The 17474-nt window shown below is 39.4% G+C and overlaps 1 pseudogene; it reads left to right on the top strand.

Moving 5' to 3' along the window:
* The first annotated feature begins 1028 nt into the window (after window positions 1-1028).
* Window positions 1029-17474, top strand: part of LOC122426131 — a 34688-nt pseudogene continuing 18242 nt past the window's right edge.

Below are 17474 nucleotides of genomic sequence, written 5' to 3'. Positions count from 1 at the left end.
TCTGATAGCAGGTATATTCATAGTAGCTCCAAACTGGAAACAGCTCTGTGGATTGTCAACATGTGAATAGACAAACAAATTGTGACCTGTTCATAATGGAAATCTATGCAACAATGAAAAAAATAATTTCAGTTACATCTAACAACATGGGTGAATCTCATAGATGATATGTTGTGAGGAAGAATCTGGGCACAAAAGAGTATATGCGAGGTGATTCCATTCATATAAAGCTTTAGAAGAGGTGAAAGTGATCAGTGGTGATAGAAATCCAATCAGTGGTTATCAGAGTGTCTCTGTGTGTGTGAAAGGGGGCATGTTGAGTGCAAAGTGGACTGAAGGAACTTTCTGGATGAAGGAAATGCTAATTCTCTTTATCTGATTGATATATGCATGAGTGTTTACACATATTAAAATCATCACTGATGAGGTGTGTCCATGTCCTTTGTGCAAATTATACTCAATATAATACTGTAAAATAAGTCACACTATTTCTCAGTTTATCAAATGCATTCTCACACAATAATGTTTTCCAAATATTTCTAAGCATCACAATTCTTTCTTTAGACAAAATGTTACACAGAATTTCAATATACAAAATAGCAAAAGCCGAATTTCTGGAGTTGGGATGAGGAAGGGGTTCTGATCAATGGAAAGTATTAATAACTACAGGTGAGAAACCACTTCTAATTAGCACATAGGTGACCTTTCTGGTCATTTTAATAAATCAGGCAACCAGGTGGGTGCTGTCTTTTGCTCTTCTGATGGCTTGATTTTTGTGGATTCTTAGTAGTGGATGGAAATAGAGAGCTGATCAAGATTATCCTACGTTTTTTTTCACTGTCAGGTTTTAGGGAATCATCTACATGAAACTTTTTTTCATTTTTTTTTTTTTAAGTTTTCATTTTGATATGACCATCACTCTCACTGTTGCTTAAAAAAAATCCCCTTTTCCCCAGAGGGAAAAGATGAGGGCCACATCAAAAACTTGGATGTTTTTGGCTTTTCCAGTTATCACAGCATGAGGAACCATGAGCAGCAAAGTCTCCTGCGACACATGCTATGAAGTGATTGGGGAAGTCCTGGAACCAGCACAAGTGTCTGCAGTGTTTGGAGATGGTGGCGCTTCAGATCAGCCTGAAGGCCTATGACCCTCAGAAGGACAAACACTTCTTGGGCACCGTCAGGCTTCAGTCTACTCCCCGCCACAAATTCTCCATGGGTGTCCTGTGGGGCCAGCAGCATTGTGAAGAAGTCAAGGCTGTGGCTATCCCCCACATGGGTATTGAGGTATTGAGGAAACTCAAGAAGAATAAGGAACTGGTCAAGAAGCTGGCCAAGAAGTATGATGCCTTTTTGGCTTCAGAGTCTCTGATCAAGCAGATCCCATGAATCCTGGGCCCAGGCCTGAGCAAGTCTGGCAAGTTCCCTTCCTTGCTGACCCACAATGAGAACATCAGGGCCAAAGTTGATGAAGTGAAGTCCACCATCAGGTTCCAGATGAAGAAGGTGCCGTGTCTGGCAGTGACTGTTGGCCACCTGACGACGACAGATGATGAGGTTGTGTACCGTATTGTCTTAGCTCTCAACTTCCTGGTGTCCTTGCTCAAGGAAAATTGGCAGAATGTCAGGGCCTTGTGCCCTAAAAGCACCTGTACTAAGGCACAGCTTAATAAATCATACTCCACTATCAAAAAAAAAGGAAAACTTGGATGTTTTTGGATCAGTTGATGCTGAGGTTTTCATTCTCATCAATGTCCTACTCACACATTTTTGGGTTTCCCATCCTATAGCAGCTGGTTTGATTCATTTATTTATTTTAAAGTTCAATTTGTGATACAGTTAGAAGAGACTGTCAGCAAGGGAGAGTCAAATGGAAAGTTTATTTTTTTTTCTCCAGAGGGTAAATGGTGGACAAGTAGGGGACTGCTGGCATGGGGCTTATTGGATTTATTTGGTTTATTTTTTTCTAAAATCCTTCCCTCCAAGAGGACAAAGTTCTTCTTTTCTCTTTAAGTGCAAAGCCCAAAGTGAGAAAAATTTGAAATTTGATTAAAATTTTTTTTTGATGTGGAACAGACTAAAGAAAACACTGAGGCTGACTGAATTTTCTTTAATTTAAATAGGAGAGAGATTGGAATTCCCACAAGAGGACTGATTGTTGAAATTCATATTTATTTTTTTAAAATCTGTCATTGGGGATATGCTGATTTTGAAGGATAAAACAGAGAGTTAGGAGCTCCAGAAATATGTGTGAGACTGGGCCATGAAAGGGTGAGACAGAGCTGAAGCCAGTGATAGCCGACAGCCCCACCAACAGAGTGAGACTGGCTTGTGAAGCCACCTGCAAATCCCCCGTCTCAACTATTGCCCTGTTAGGCTTTATATTTCCACCACTAGAAATATTTTATGATTTGAGTATGAGTTATACAAAGACAAAAAAGAAACAATAAGAGCCCCGAACCAAAAAACAATTAAGGAAAATTCTTGAGGTAAAAAATGCTTAGCAAACTGGAATAAACAAAGGAAACTGTTGTCTTTATTGTAGGATTTCTCTGGACCTATAATATTCTCATGTGCATTTTGAGTCTCCAAGAACAGCTATAGGATTAGCCATGTAAGAAGTCTTAACTTCAAATGAGAGGAAAATTTTACCCGTTTACCTCCCATCAACATCAACATTTTAGGAGGCTGACCTCAAAATTTAAAAAAAAAAATGTTTTGAGGAAAGCATTGAAAAATTACTGTTAAAATGCAAATCATAACATAATATTTGAAAGCATTATTAACCAACTTAACTCCTCAGTTTAGTTTATCAAATTAACTGCAAGTGCCTTGTAAAACTCTTGTCGGAAGGAGATTGGACTGAATTAAAGCATGACAGGGGACAGAGGATATCAATAATCTAACCAGAAGGCCAGGAATACATAGCAGATTGACCAAAGTGACAATGTTTCTGAATTTTAAATAATTATCAGCTTCAATCTGTGTAGCAAACATCAGTCAAGGACCATGTAAGAGAAAAGAGACGTTCAATTTATTTAAACACAAGAATCATACAAATCAGATTCTAGCATTTCTATATTAATTTAAAACATAAAATAAATGATTGCCAGCAACAAATGGAAATGTTTACAGTTTTCTCTGGATGCAAATTTGTTTTTTGGTGTATGGAAAACTGACATTGAAACTCAAGGTTTAGCTGGTTTATGTTGACACTACCAGTGGCACCAAATCTATTTCTTTTCATTTCCTTTTCATTTTTTTAAAAAAAACTTTTTGTTTTTTGGCCGCGTAATGAGGCATGTGGGATCTTAGTCTCATGCCTCTTGAAGTGGAAGCATGGAGTCCTAACCACTGGACCACCAGGGAATTCTCTCCTTTCCTTTCTGTATGCTCACTTAAGTGAGATTTCCCTGTCTTTCCTCCAAGTGAATCTACCTGATTGGGTTCTGGCCAGTGCAATGTGGGCAGAAGTGGTAAACTCTGCCTCTAGTCTTGGTGTTTACAGAAAGTCTTGCTGATCCTCATTATCTGAACTCTCCTATCTGCTACGTATGTGATACCAAGGCAACAAGAAGGCAGAGTCATGCGATGATAACAACATGGGTTCCTGAATCACCATCTGGAGGACAGTCACACAAGCATTCATACTGAATTTTGTATAGGTTATAATTAAAGTTTTATTTTGTTAGGTCACACGGGTTGCTAGAGTCGGACATGACTGAGCATGCAAGTACCCACTGAGATTTTGATTTTGTTTTGGTTAGCAAATTTCACCTTAATTGCCCTGGCCAACACAAATTCAGGGAATAAGAGCATGTTTACTTGTGAAAGCTGAATCTAGAAAGTTACTGGTCATAACTCATTCTTTTCATAGTGGCTGTACCAACATGTATTTTGTGCTGCTCCTGCCTCATCCCATGGTAATTGCTTTAAAGTCAGGTTATATAAGATTAGCTTTAAAGTGTTCCAGTTTTTTAATATCTTCCACTGGTATCCCTCTCTTCTCTCCCATCTGCTGCATTGACAGTGACCACCCTGAACTGAAGTGCTCCAATTCCACTGTGGTGTGTCTTGGGTCATATACAGCATATGTGGCTGTAGAAGTCACTTTCCCCAGCCATGAAGAGTAGAACTGCCCCACAGAGGATGCAGACCAAGCCCAGGCAGAGGACCCAACCAGGATCTGCTGACCTGGTAACCTTCCTCGTATTTATACACTTTGGCCCTTAACCCAGTGCAGCACAGCTGGCTGAAACAGTCCTCAAGACTTTAGGAACTCCTCCCAAGAGAGTTTCAGGAAAGTATGAACCAGTCAGAAAACAAAGATGAAATTGATGTAAACCTTGCTTAGGAATTAAATAAATTTTCTGGAACAGGAACTTCAACAAGCACGATAAGAATCAGTCTCTAAATAGTCAGAGTGAAGAGGTTAAGGGATATTTGTAATGCAGATTTACATCTGGCGAAAGTCTCATTTGATAAAAATATATGTATTTGTTCAAGTCTGAGTGTGAATGACTCCTTTTGGGGAGTAAATACTATGGCTTTTACCCAGAGGAACTCATAAATCCATGTCCCTTTTTATAGCCAAAGACGAATTTCAATTGACAAGTCAGCTATTTTGAAGTCTGTAAGATGTAACCCTATAAACAGGGATAGATCTAGGTTTTGTGAGTCTGGAAGGCTATACAGTTTTTAAGACCTTCTTTCAAAAGTGAACACAATTTAGATATGGAGGCAAATATTTATTTAGAGTGGGAAATGAAATCACAGTGAGTTACACATTTTAGAGTTGACTGCCATAAAAGTCATGGTGTGATGCATGTGTGCTTAGTCATGTCTGACTCTTTGTGACCCCATGGGCTCCTCTGTCCTTGGAGTTTTCCAAGCAAGAAAACTGGAGCAGGTTGCTGTTTCCTTCTCTGGGGGATCTTCCTCACCCAGGTATCAAACTCTCATATCTGGTGTCTCCTGCAGTAGTAGGCAGGTTCTTATCTGGTGAGCTACCAGATAAGCCCAGAGAAGTCACAGAATTCAGCAACATTATAGGTCTATTAGTAGACACGCTAGCATACCTCTATAGCACTTTTTCTTACATTTTTAGTTGCACACTCTGGTCATCTTGTTTTGTGATAATGTATGTAATATTTTCTCTATAGAAAATAAAAAGATAACTCAGTCTCTTTTTTAGCAATTTTAGTATTAATGGTTTAGAAGCTCCTTTGGCCTCACACTTTTTTTTAACTAGCTATTTTATGTGAATTATTAAGATCATTAAATTTAGGAAAAATTCTCTATCAATATTCCTTTCATACATGAGCTATTATGATTGAAAAAACTTTTTCATAGACTAAGTTCTGGCCCCCTGATTTTGAACCTTGCTTCTTGCCACTGCACACTGTCCACATTCTTCTGGTGCAAGTGTCATATCATGACACGACCTCTGGCCCTACACCTTTGTATCATGTTCTGGGTAAGTTAACACAGCAGATATTAGGAATATTCCTGAAAGCTGTTTCTGCATTGGAATGACTGGAATAATTTGAATACACATGGAAGTAATGGCAAACCAAATAAATATATTTCAACAAACCCTAACTACATATATCTTGTAAGTCAACATCCTTTGAACTACACATTAAAAATGCCATGACTAGTATTACCTATTGACTCTAGTGAGCCAGGCTGCCACACTCGATGCTGCGCCTCAGGGGACCCTGCACTTTTGAGTTCCTTCCTCCAAATTGCCCAATTTCTCTTAAGACTGGCTGGGACTGGCAGTGTCAAATGGATGGTATCCATGGGTCATATGGGTCATCTGTATGGACCTTGACCCTCCTTTAAACTATTGGGATGCTCTCTCACCTTCTACCTCATGTATGGGGTTGATTAGATGCCCTAATGATCTATAAGCCTCAGATTTAGAGTGTCTTTGTGGGTGAATTATACACATTAATAAGTGCAGCGTTTCCTTCATGAAAACTTGTGAAACTGGGCCACCAAAATAGTGCTAAAAGACTGATTTGAGGTGACTTTCACTCATGTCTGAAGAGTCTGGCACTCTGAGCTGCTGACAGTCCACTCTCAACCCTTAAACTTCAGCTATGGAGGTAGATCTATATATTGGCTCTCACCAGAGCTTGTTATAGCTGTCCTAAATGTATCTCACATAGGCCCTTGACTTTTCTAATATATTTTAATAAAACTGTTTATATACATAGAGGCCCAACAGAAAAAAATTTTGTCTGGGTCCCTGCATATCCAGTAAGAAGGCATGCTTATGGCCACTCCTGCACAACCTAACAACAACAACAAAAAAGCAAAATGTGAAAGAGGGGAAGTTTGATGGAATGAGATGACAGTCTAGGCTGATTGAGGAAATAATTTTTTTGGTTTATTTTATAAAAACATATGGCCATTGAATATCACGTGGTGTGTGGAGCCCATGCAAGTGAGGGGCTTGGATTAGTAAATAAATCTACTTCTGCTAATGGACTTGATTTTGCAAAATGGTGGTATTCTTCTAAACTGTTAATGATACCTCATAAAGACAATGAGTTTAGAGTTTATTTAAAGCTTAAATAATTTAAAGAATTGTTGCTTTTGCATAATCCTCTCTGCTGCATCCTATTCCAAACCCTGCAGAAAGTGGCTTTTTTTTTCCCCCATACAACTGACCCTAATAGCAAATACAGTGGAATTTGATTAATTCATCTTATATGTCCATAATTAATGTAAAAGGGCCTACACTCTCTCAACTCATTTCTCAGAAAATATCTAATAATGAAGTTCAAATGCAGTTTAATATGACCTAAATTTAAGAAATATATTGGCTGGAGAATTACTTTGAAAAGTTAGAAGTGCTATGCAAATGTAAAGTATCCTCATTAGTACTACTATTATTAGTGAAGTATCTATAAGCTAACATTCAGTTATTTTCTGCATTACAAAATTTAAAAGTAAAATAGTCTCTTGACATCTATCTCTCTGGGCTCCTTGAGAGACCATTTTGGCCTTATTATCTTTAGTGTCTCTTGCATCTAACTGTGTTCTAGTACTTAGTGGGCACTTATAAGTATTTGTTGAATAAATGAATAAATAATTTCCAGTTGTATGTTTAGTTTTATGCTTACTTTCTTTTTTTCAGATTTTATGTTATAAATAAGCAGTTCTTTAAATACTAAATTTTACTCATACAAAGTATCTTTAAGGATAAATTTCCAGAGGTTAAATTTTGAGATCATAGACTTCATACATTTTTTTAAAGCTTTTTATACACATTTCCAAATGGCCTTCCAGGAATGTTTGTTCATTTAACAAGTATTTATTAAGAACTGATTAAGGTCCAGAAACTGTTATAAGTGTTGGGGATACAATAATAAATAAGACATCCAGTCCTCATTGAGCTTATAGATTAATCAAGAAGACAGATGATAAAAGGTAACTGAATAAATAAATAAATATATGATATAATTTCAAATAGTGATGAGAGCTATGAAGAAAAATAGAGGCACGAGGGTTTGGCAAATTTTTGTTACTATTTTCAAACACTCACTTAATTTTTCAGTTTACTGGAGTGACTATGAGAAAGGAGATGAGAAGAGGGAAATGCTGGAGAAAGGGAAAATACTTGTAAAGTAAGGGGTTGACATATACTATCTTTAAATTGAGGGCTAATTCCTAGGGGACCCAAAACAATTCTAAGGCCAGCCAGTCAACTGGGGGCCTGTGGTCTCAAGCAATAAATGAAATTTTGCCCAAGTATTTTTCACAGTTGGGTGCTATAGGTCAATGACACCTCATGTGGTTATTTTTCAGCAGCCTAAAATATAACTGGACTAGATATACTCAGTCATGTGGGCCCATCACCTGTGAAGTAAGGACTATGATGCTAAGTAGTGAGATTGATAATAGCTTCGACATCAAATATATCACCTACTCCACCACTCAGAAGCAACTGACCTGCTAGAATGGTATAATGACCAACTGAAAATTAAATTAATTTTTCAGTGAGGAGACAACACTCTGGGGTTCTATCTCATAGGGTAAAATCAGTGATGAGTATATGGTGCTGTTTGTCCCCAAGGCAAAATGCATGGGTCATAAATCAAGGATAGAAGCAGGAATAGTTCTTCAATCTTTTTTTTTTTTTTTTGATAAACTTCTTGCAGAATTTTTACTTTTTGTTTCCAGAATGTTGAGGTCTGCAGTCTTGATGGCCTTGGTCCTCAAGGGAGACTTCCACAAGGGGATATGTTGGTTTTGCTGAATTGGAAGGTAAGATTGGTCATTTTGGTGAAAAAAATGGGGTATCCTATTGGCTGGGGAAATTGATCCCAACTACCAAGGGAAATTGAGTTGCTTCTATATGATGGAGGCAGGGAACAACAGACTCGAGTCCAAAGTCTTGGGCACTTTTAGTGTTTCCATGTCCTCTAGTAAAAGTCAAGGGAAAAACCATAGCAACCAAAACAAAAGTGAGACCGCTGAGAATCAGGCCCTCTCTAGGAAGGAGGGTCTGGGTCACTCTACCAACTAAAGAACCCCAACCACCTGTGGTGCTGGCTAAGGGCAAAGAAATGGAGAAGGGGTAATAAAAGGAGGAAGTAAGAGTAAAGTGAGTGTTTGAAAACAGTAACATAAACTTACCAAACTCTCCTTTATTTTCCTTCATAGCTTTCATTACTACCTGAAATTATATATTTATTTGGTTACCTTTTATCATCTATCTTCTTGATTAATTTATAAGCTCCATGAGGACTGGATGTCTTATTCTATTACTGTATTTCCAATACCCATATAATCTTGTGATCAATTTCAAATGAGGAAATGAGGACTGTAGTATATCTTCCAGATTCTTGGGAACTGTCCTGTTTTCTCTGAGAGAGCCTCTCCTCTTTCAAGCTTCTAACTCCTTCTAATCGACCTCTTCCCTTTTTACCCAAACCTGGGGGTGGTAGCTGCTCCCTCTCTGGTTTCTTAGTCTTCAAGAATTATTTTAGCATCATAATTCACTATGTTAAATCATCCTTTGTGAAAAACCTGATGTGGTTTCTGTTTTCCACATGGGATCCTGACTGTTATGTAAGCTGTACATCTCATCCATGGCCATGTGGTTTGCTTGGCCTCCCATGGGTAGGTATATTTCTCTGTCTGTCCATATGATTTGTGTTGGTCAATGGAGTGTGATTAGATGTGATATGTGCCACATCTGATAAGTCAGATACTTTTCAAATACTACACTTTTAATTTTGAGATGGGTGGAGGTTTATATGCAGTTGTAAGAAATAAAGCAGAGTGACCCCATGGCCTTTTTATCATTTCCCCCCAATAGTAACATCTTGTAAAATATCATATAATACACAACCAAGACATTGACATTGATAAAATCGAGCATTCTTACTCAGATTTCCCTAGCTTGGGGCAGAAAGTTTTACAATGATCATGAGTTTTAGCTATTCTCCCCCTCCGTCATGTGAACAAGACGGTGGACCATATCCACAGATCTGAGCAAAGACACAGCTACTCTGCAGCCAGCCAGGGACATACATCCATATGAGCAAGAGAAATCTTTAGTTGTTAAGAACTGAGAATTTGAGGTTTGTGTTATCTTAGCCTGACTGCTTAGTAAAGAGAGAGATGAAAGAGGGGGATTCATTCTAGATAGAAGGGTTAGAAGGGACATTTGAGCAGGGACCTGCCTGGAGTAAGGATGCCACTCAGGGAAATGGCTTGGGATGATCATTCACACTGAGGTGGCAGCAGGTATGAAACCCTTCCGTGGAATAAGTACATGTATCAGAGAAAGAACAGAGCGAGCATGATGGGCAGAGGATGCCATGAGTGAGGATAAGGATGGGCAGAGAAACAGAGGGGCTGATATCATCTAGTCCATGGTCAAAGAATGGATTTTATTTTCAATGCCCTTTTGATAATAATTTTCAGAGCTTCATATTAATATCATGGATAGTTCTATTAAGGATGTCTTCCTCACACAAAGTTGAAATCTGCCTCTTAGCCACATCTTCCCTTTTACACTATTTCTGTCTTTTGTTTTTTGTAGAAACTGCCTTCTCCTGTGACCGGCCTCACATATTTGAGAATGGCAATGATGCCTTCCCAAGTCTCTTTACTTGAGTTAAACAGTTCTGTTTAGTTAAATTAGGTAACTTTGTGTTTCACATAGTTTTTTTTTAAGAGAACATTTTAGACTTAATTCTGTTCATTGGTTATTCAGATAATAATTATTTTTGTGATTCATAAGGTGAGAATATCTAGAATCTTAGAGATACCACATGTACTTGTGGGAGTATATCATTTATGTATGCTGTCTCATTCACTACATTATTCGGAAGATATGTCTCCAAGACTGGTATTTGTCAGTGGTTGTTTGACTGACTTAACATGAATTTCCCATTTAACGAAGGAATGGAAGGGAGAAAAGTGTTATAAGCCAAAGAAAGCAGTCCTCTAAAATAGTGTTAGCTACCCACACATTAATGTGTATACAAAACACTTGGGGATCTTGTTAAAATTCAGATTCTTAATTGGTAGGTCTGGGGCAGGACCCCAGATACTAGATTTTAGTGGATGCTGCTACTGTGTGGACCATTCTTCTGAGCAGCAAGGTTCTAAAGAACTCACCTGAGTAGAGAATTACTCTACGTGCCAAGGCGGGTGTAGTCACACCAGTCCATTGGCTGTGTAATATAAGCAGAGCTCTTTGATCATTTCCGGGTGTTCTCAGATGCCAGCAGAACCATATAGGGCACGTCAGAAATATCTTTAAGCCATTTCTAGACTAATACTTCAAGGACAGAGACTTTAAAGAAAGTGATTGGTTCTCAAATTGCTGTTGCTCAATATCCTGTGTAACTGAATGAGTGTTTCCATGGGACAGTGATGCGACTGATGGTAAGAGGCCTGTAGACACAGTTATAGAATATAGTGTATCTTTAATGGCAAAGGATAAGGAAACTGAAGCTTGTTACAAAAGCGGGAGACAATAAGGTATGTTCCCAGATGAAGGCATCTCAGGTCTCTTAGTCTCCATAGGAAAATAGATCAGCTGCTGATACCACCTGCATGGAGTTAGAGTTCTTGCATTGGTGACAACCTCCCACTTTCCATTGCTGGAATGCAGGTGTATTCTCATGTACTTTGCTAATGGTATTGAGACAGTCTACCTGTGTGCCAGCTCATGGTACAAGCACACCCTGAGAACCTTTCTGAGGGTCCTCTGTAAGACCAACCAAATCAAAGATCAGTTTCTCAGATGCGGCATCTCTCAGCACTTACACATTAGATCTGCCCAAGGTTCATTCCTGCACTTAACATGAGGAAAAATACAGGTAGATCATAGGATATGGTGAAAAATATCTTCCCCTAAGATAGCAAAAGACAGCAAAGTCAGTGTCTTGTTTCCCCTTTATTCCCTTATAAACAACCAATATGGCAACTGCTGTAAATTAATTATGATTTACCAGAAAAATTCTGGTATATAGAAATATTTCCCTAGGAATGGTTTTCCTCAGAGAAATGTTAATAACATTGAAAGAATTCATAAGGTCATAGATTGCCAGAACTAGAAGTTAACTTAGAGATGTTCTAATTCATAAAGTTTATGAGGAAATCATTATGGCTTATAACTATTCAGAAGAAACAATATAAAAATTGGTCTCTCTGTAGGCTTCACCTGCAGCCATTTCTAAGCCAAAGAATGCTCAAACTACCTCACAGTTGCACTCATCTCACATGCTAGCAAAGTAATGCTCAAAATTTTCCAAGCCAGGCTTCAACAATACATGAACTGTGAACTTCCAGATGTTCAAGCTGGTTTTAGAAAAGGCAGAGGAACCAGAGATCAAATTGCCAACATCTGCTGGATCATCAAAAAAGTAAGAAAGTTCCAGAAAAACATCTACTTCTGCTTTATTGACTATGCCAAAGCCTTTGACTGTGTGGATCACAACAAACTATGGAAAATTCTGAAGGAGATGGGAATACCAGACCACCTGACCTGCTACTTGAGAAACCTGTATGCAGTTCGGGAATCAACAGTTAGAATTGGACATGGAACAACAGATTGGTTCCAAATAGGAAAAGGAGTACGTCAAGGCTGTATATTGTCACCCTGCTTATTTAACTTATATGCAGAGTACATCATGAGAAATGCTGGGCTAGAGGAAGCACAAGCTGGAATTAAGAAAGCTGGGAGAAATATCAATAACCTCAGATATGCAGATGACACCACCCTTGTGGCAGAAAGTGAAGAACTAAAGAGCCTCTTGATGAAAGTGAAAGAGGAGACTGAAAATGTTGGCTTAAAGCTCAACATTCAGAAAACTAAGATCACGGCATCTGGTCCCATCACTTCATGGCAAATAGATGGGGAAACAGTGGAAACAGTGGCTGACTTTATTTTTCTGGGCTCCAGAATCACTGCAGATGGTGATTGCAGCCATGAAATTAAAAGACACTCCTTGGAAGGAAAGTTATGACCAACCTAGACAGCATATTAAAAAGCAGAGACATTACTTTACCAACAAAGGTCCATCTATTCAAGGCTATGGTTTTTCCAGTGGTCATGTATGGATGTTAGAGTTGGACTATAAAGAAAGCTGAGCACTGAAGAATTGATGCTTTTGAAGTGTGGTGTTGGAGAAGACTCTTGAGAGTCCCTTGGACTGCAAGGAGATCCAACCAGCCCATCCTAAAGGAGATCAGTCCTGGGTGTTCATTGGAAGGACTGATGTTGAAGCTGCAACTCCAATACTTTGTCCACCTGATGAGAAGAGCTGACTCATTTGAAAAGACCCTGATGCTGGGAAAGATTGAAGGCAGGAGAAGAAGGGGACAACAGTGGATGAGATGGTTGGATGGCATCACCAACTCAGTGGACATGGGTTGGGTGGACTCCAGAAGTTGGTGATGGACAGGGAGTCCTAGCGTGCTGCAGTCCATGGGGTTGCAAAGAGTCACACATGACTGAGCGACTGAACTGAACTGAACTGAAGCCAACAAACTGTAGTGAACTAACTGACTAACTCTTGAAATATTTTTTCCATGCCAGATCACTCTCAGTTTTGGTCTAGAATTGGATATGAGTCCTAAGTTGGCCTGGTTAGCCTGGAATGGAGGACAGTATTATAATGAGTATTGAAAGCCAGGTTTTATGCCTCTTCTCTTTTTCCAAATACAAACAAGGACAACCTGTATCCACAAAGGAACCTTCTTATGGTGAAACCAACAATGCGTATGGCAGAACAGATAGATCAAATGAACTTAGGTCCTTTTGAATTAAAAACATTGATCACTGATTATAGTACCCTTAGCAATCATTCTGCTTTTGAACTTCCAATATTTTTCTCCATTATTTAAGCGAAGTTGTAGTTAAGTTTTCAGAAACTATAGGGGTTATAGGAAGGCCTCTGGAACTAGACTCAGTTCAATTTATTCGCTCACGTGTATTTGACTCTTTGCGACCTCATGGACTGCAGCACACCAGGCTTCCCTGTCCATCACCAACTCCTGGAGCTTGCTCAAACTCATGTCCATTGAGTTGGTGATGCCACCCAACCATCTTTCGTCCTCTGTTGTCCCTTCTCCTCCTGCCTTCGTTCTTCCCCAGCATCAGGGTCTTTTCCAATGAGTCAGTTCTTTGCATCCAGTGGCCAAAGTATCGGAGTTTCAGTTTCAGCATCAGTCTGTCCAAAGAATATTCAGGACTGATTTCCTTTAGGATGGACTGGTTGGATCTCCTTGCAGTCCAAGGGACTCTCAAGAGTCTTCTTCAAAACTGCAGCTCAAAAGCATCAATTCTTCAGTGCTCAGCTTTCTTTATGGTCGAACACTCACATCCATACACGACTACTAGAAAAACCATAGCTTTGACTAGACAGACCTTTGTCAGTAAAGTGATGTCTCTCCTTTTTAATATGCTGTCTACATTTGTCATAGCTTTTCTTCCAAGGAGTAAACATCTTTTAATTTCATGGCTGCACTCTCCATCTGCAGTGATTTTGGAGCCCAAGGAAATAAAGTTTGTCACTGTTTCCATTGTTTCCCCATCTATTTGTCATGAAGTGATGGAACCAGATGCCGTGATTTTAATTTTTTGAATGTTGAGTTTCAAGCCAGCTTTCTCACTCTCCTCTTCCATTTTCATCAAGAGGCTCTTGATAAGGGTAGTGTCATCTGCGTATCTGAGGTTATTGAATTCCTCCCGGCAATCTTGATTCCAGCTTGTGCTTCATCCAGTCTGGCATTTTGCATGATGTGCTCTGCATATAAGTTAAAAAAGCAAGGTGACATATACATCCTGACATACTCCTTTCCCAATTTGGAGCCAGTCTGTTGTTCCATGTCTGGTTCTAACTGTTGCTTCTTGACCTGGATACAGGTTTTTCAGGAGGCACTTAAGGTGGTCTGGTATCCCCATCTCTTGAAGAATTTTCCACATTTTGCTGTGGTCCACACAGCATAGCATAGCAAATAAAGCATAAGTAGATGTTTCTAGATGGAACTAGACTGCCTGGGTCTGAATTATGACTCTGTAACCATATAGTCATGTAGTCTTGGGGAAGTTACTTAGAAACCTCATACCTCAGTCTTCTTGTTTATAAAACGAAGGTGTAAATGGTACCCAATGTCCTAGGGTTACTCTGAGATTAACTGAGTTAATGCATGTAAAGTGCTTGGAACAAGGCCTGGCTAATGCATAAACTAAAAAAGTGTTTGTTATTAACACTACTACTGCTATTACTACTAATATTTGCTGATAACAATCTAAAACTTTTCATTTATTTACTCATTCATTGGTTAAATATATATTGAGTGACCACAGTATACATAGTTTTGGATTGAGTTGAGATTGGGATACATTTATGACCACAATGTCAGCTTTTAAACTTCCTTCCTTCCTCCTTCCTCCCTCCGTCTCATCCTTCTTTCCTTCCTTTCTTCTCCTCCTTCTCATTTTATTCCTCTTTCTCTTCTCCTTCTTCCTATTCCTCTTCCTCCTTGTCTTCTTTTCTCTTTTCTCTCTCTCATTCTCTGTTCCTTCACTTTGGGATTATGAGGTTAAAATAATTTTTTTTTGGCAATCAATATATGAAAACATTGTAGGAAACTTATGGTTGATTTTAGCTTTTGTTTATTTTCCAGAAGTATGTTTTTTGTTTTCCGTTTTCCTGGGCCAAATAGTGTTTTTCTGTTGCTGCTGTTGCTAATTCGCTTCAGTCGTGTCTGACTCTGTGCGACCCCATAGACGGCAGCCCATCAGGCTCCTCCACTCCCTGGGATTCTCCAGGCAAGAACACTGGAGTGGGTTGCCATTTCCTTCTCCAATGCATGAAAGTGAAAAGTGAAAGTGAAGTCACTCAGTCGTGTCTGACTCGTAGGGACCCCATGGACTGCAGCCTACCAGGCCCCTCCATCCATCGGATTTTCCAGGCAAGAGTACTGGAGTGGGGTGCCATTGCCTTCTCTGAGTGTTCTTCTAGTTGGGATTAATAAAGACTTAGCTAGTGTGTGTGTGCTGTTCTGTGCGCTAAATTACTTCAGTCATGTCCTACTCTTTGTGACCCTGTGAACCGTAACCTGCCAGGCTCCTCTGTTAATGGGATTCTTTAGGCAAGAATACTGGAGCGGGTTGCTGTGTCCTCTTCCAGGGGTATTCTGAACCCAGGGATCAAACTGGAGTCTCCTTCATCTCCTGCATTGGCAGATGGGTTCTTTACCACTAGCGCCAGCAGGGAGGCCCTTAGCTAATGTGATTCACTCCCAAATTGATCATTTGAAAATGCATTACTTACCATCTAGAACACTTTGGATATGAAATTAGTAGGTGAAACTTCAAGAATGAAAATGCAGACAGCCTGGGTCCAGAGAACCTTAAAAGGAACAGCACAGGGAATTTTGATTAATGAAATACCTTTTATACTGATCTAATGTGTTATAAATGAAGATAAGTTCACTGTCTTTTTTTCTCAGTCTGTTGGTAGGTGTTCTTCAAAATGTATTAGTACATCCTAGTAGAGTCCCACCAAGCATGGTGGTTTTGTGGATCTGTGGCATCATCAAAGTGTTTACTCTGGAGGTCTAGTGACTGACTCTCTTAGATGAAGCAGAGAAACTCCATGAAGTGGAGCTCCTAGAATTTTGGACATAAAACTCACTCCTCCAGGAAATTAAAACATTTTAACAAAAGTGGTGCTAGGTAGCTTACCTCCAGTTCCTATCAGATGACATGCAAAATTTCCCTAGATTTAGAGAAAATAATATGAGTTTGTAAAGAAACTTCCTCTGGATTCCCATAGGAAATGTGGAAAGTCATTCTTGGACTGAGATCTTTTGGCTGTAGGTGTGTTTCTTTTTAAGGACTGTGACGGAGCCATGAGTCCAGCATACATGGCTTATACACCCTCTGCTTTCGTGAACAAGCTGTTTGAACTAAATTTTCTCATACTGTAGCAGTAAGAAAATGTTATTTTGAGTGTGGGAAAGTACTGAGTTGGAATCTGGAAGTCACGAACTCCTAAATTCAGTATTGTTCATTATTCCTAGATGTCTGCTTTTAGGTACTAAAGTAGATGTGACAAAGGTAGGTGCTGCAGTGTTTGAATTTCTCCTTTATTTCTTGTGGTGATGAAGCAATGGGAACAACTACTGGAGTCTAAATGAGATACCATATGTCACAGTGGCTGGTACTGTGGAACAGGGACTTGATAGTAAGAATCAACAAATCCTCACTTTTTAATTTTCCTTTATCATGGAATTTCCTGTCTTGGAGTAAAAATCTCAGATGTAATTTTCTTGCATTTCATGCCAGAGAAATCTTCTCAGTGAAAATTCATTTTTCTCTTTTGTCCTTGCCGGGGAACACATGCTATAGTTGTTCATTTGCTGAGTTATGCCTGACTCTTTGCGAACCTGTGGACTGTAGCCTACTAGCTTCTTCTGTCCATGGGGTTCTCCTAGAAAGAATACTGGAGTGGGTTGCCATTTCCTTCAGCAGGGGATCTTCTCGGACCAGAGATCAGATCCGCGTCTCCTGCATTGGCAGTTGCATTCTTTACCACTGAGCCACCAGGGAAGCCCATAAATTCTCCATTTCTCACCTTACATGAAAATGATTGAAGTTGACCTCTGGGCTTCACAGGTGGCACTAGTGGTAAAGAACTTGCCTGCCAAGAGACATGAGCTTGATAGCTGGGTCGGGAAGATCCCCTGGAGAAGGAAATGGCAACCCACTCCAGTATTCTTGCCTGGAGAATCCCAAGGACAGAGGAAACTGGCAGACTGCAGTCCATGGGGCTCACAGAGTTGGACATGGCTGAAGTGACTTAGCATGCTTGCACCCGTAAAAATGAAGTTGACCTCTAGGAAAGCATGTAACTGTTGTGGTTCTTTACACTCTGATATTTTTTGGAAGCACAGATAATGTTTAGCACTACTGATAATTTTTGCTG

This window comes from Cervus canadensis, chromosome 24 (assembly GCF_019320065.1).
Source record: "Cervus canadensis isolate Bull #8, Minnesota chromosome 24, ASM1932006v1, whole genome shotgun sequence".
Taxonomy (NCBI): domain Eukaryota; kingdom Metazoa; phylum Chordata; class Mammalia; order Artiodactyla; family Cervidae; genus Cervus; species Cervus canadensis.
This window is presented reverse-complemented; position numbering and strand designations above follow the sequence as displayed.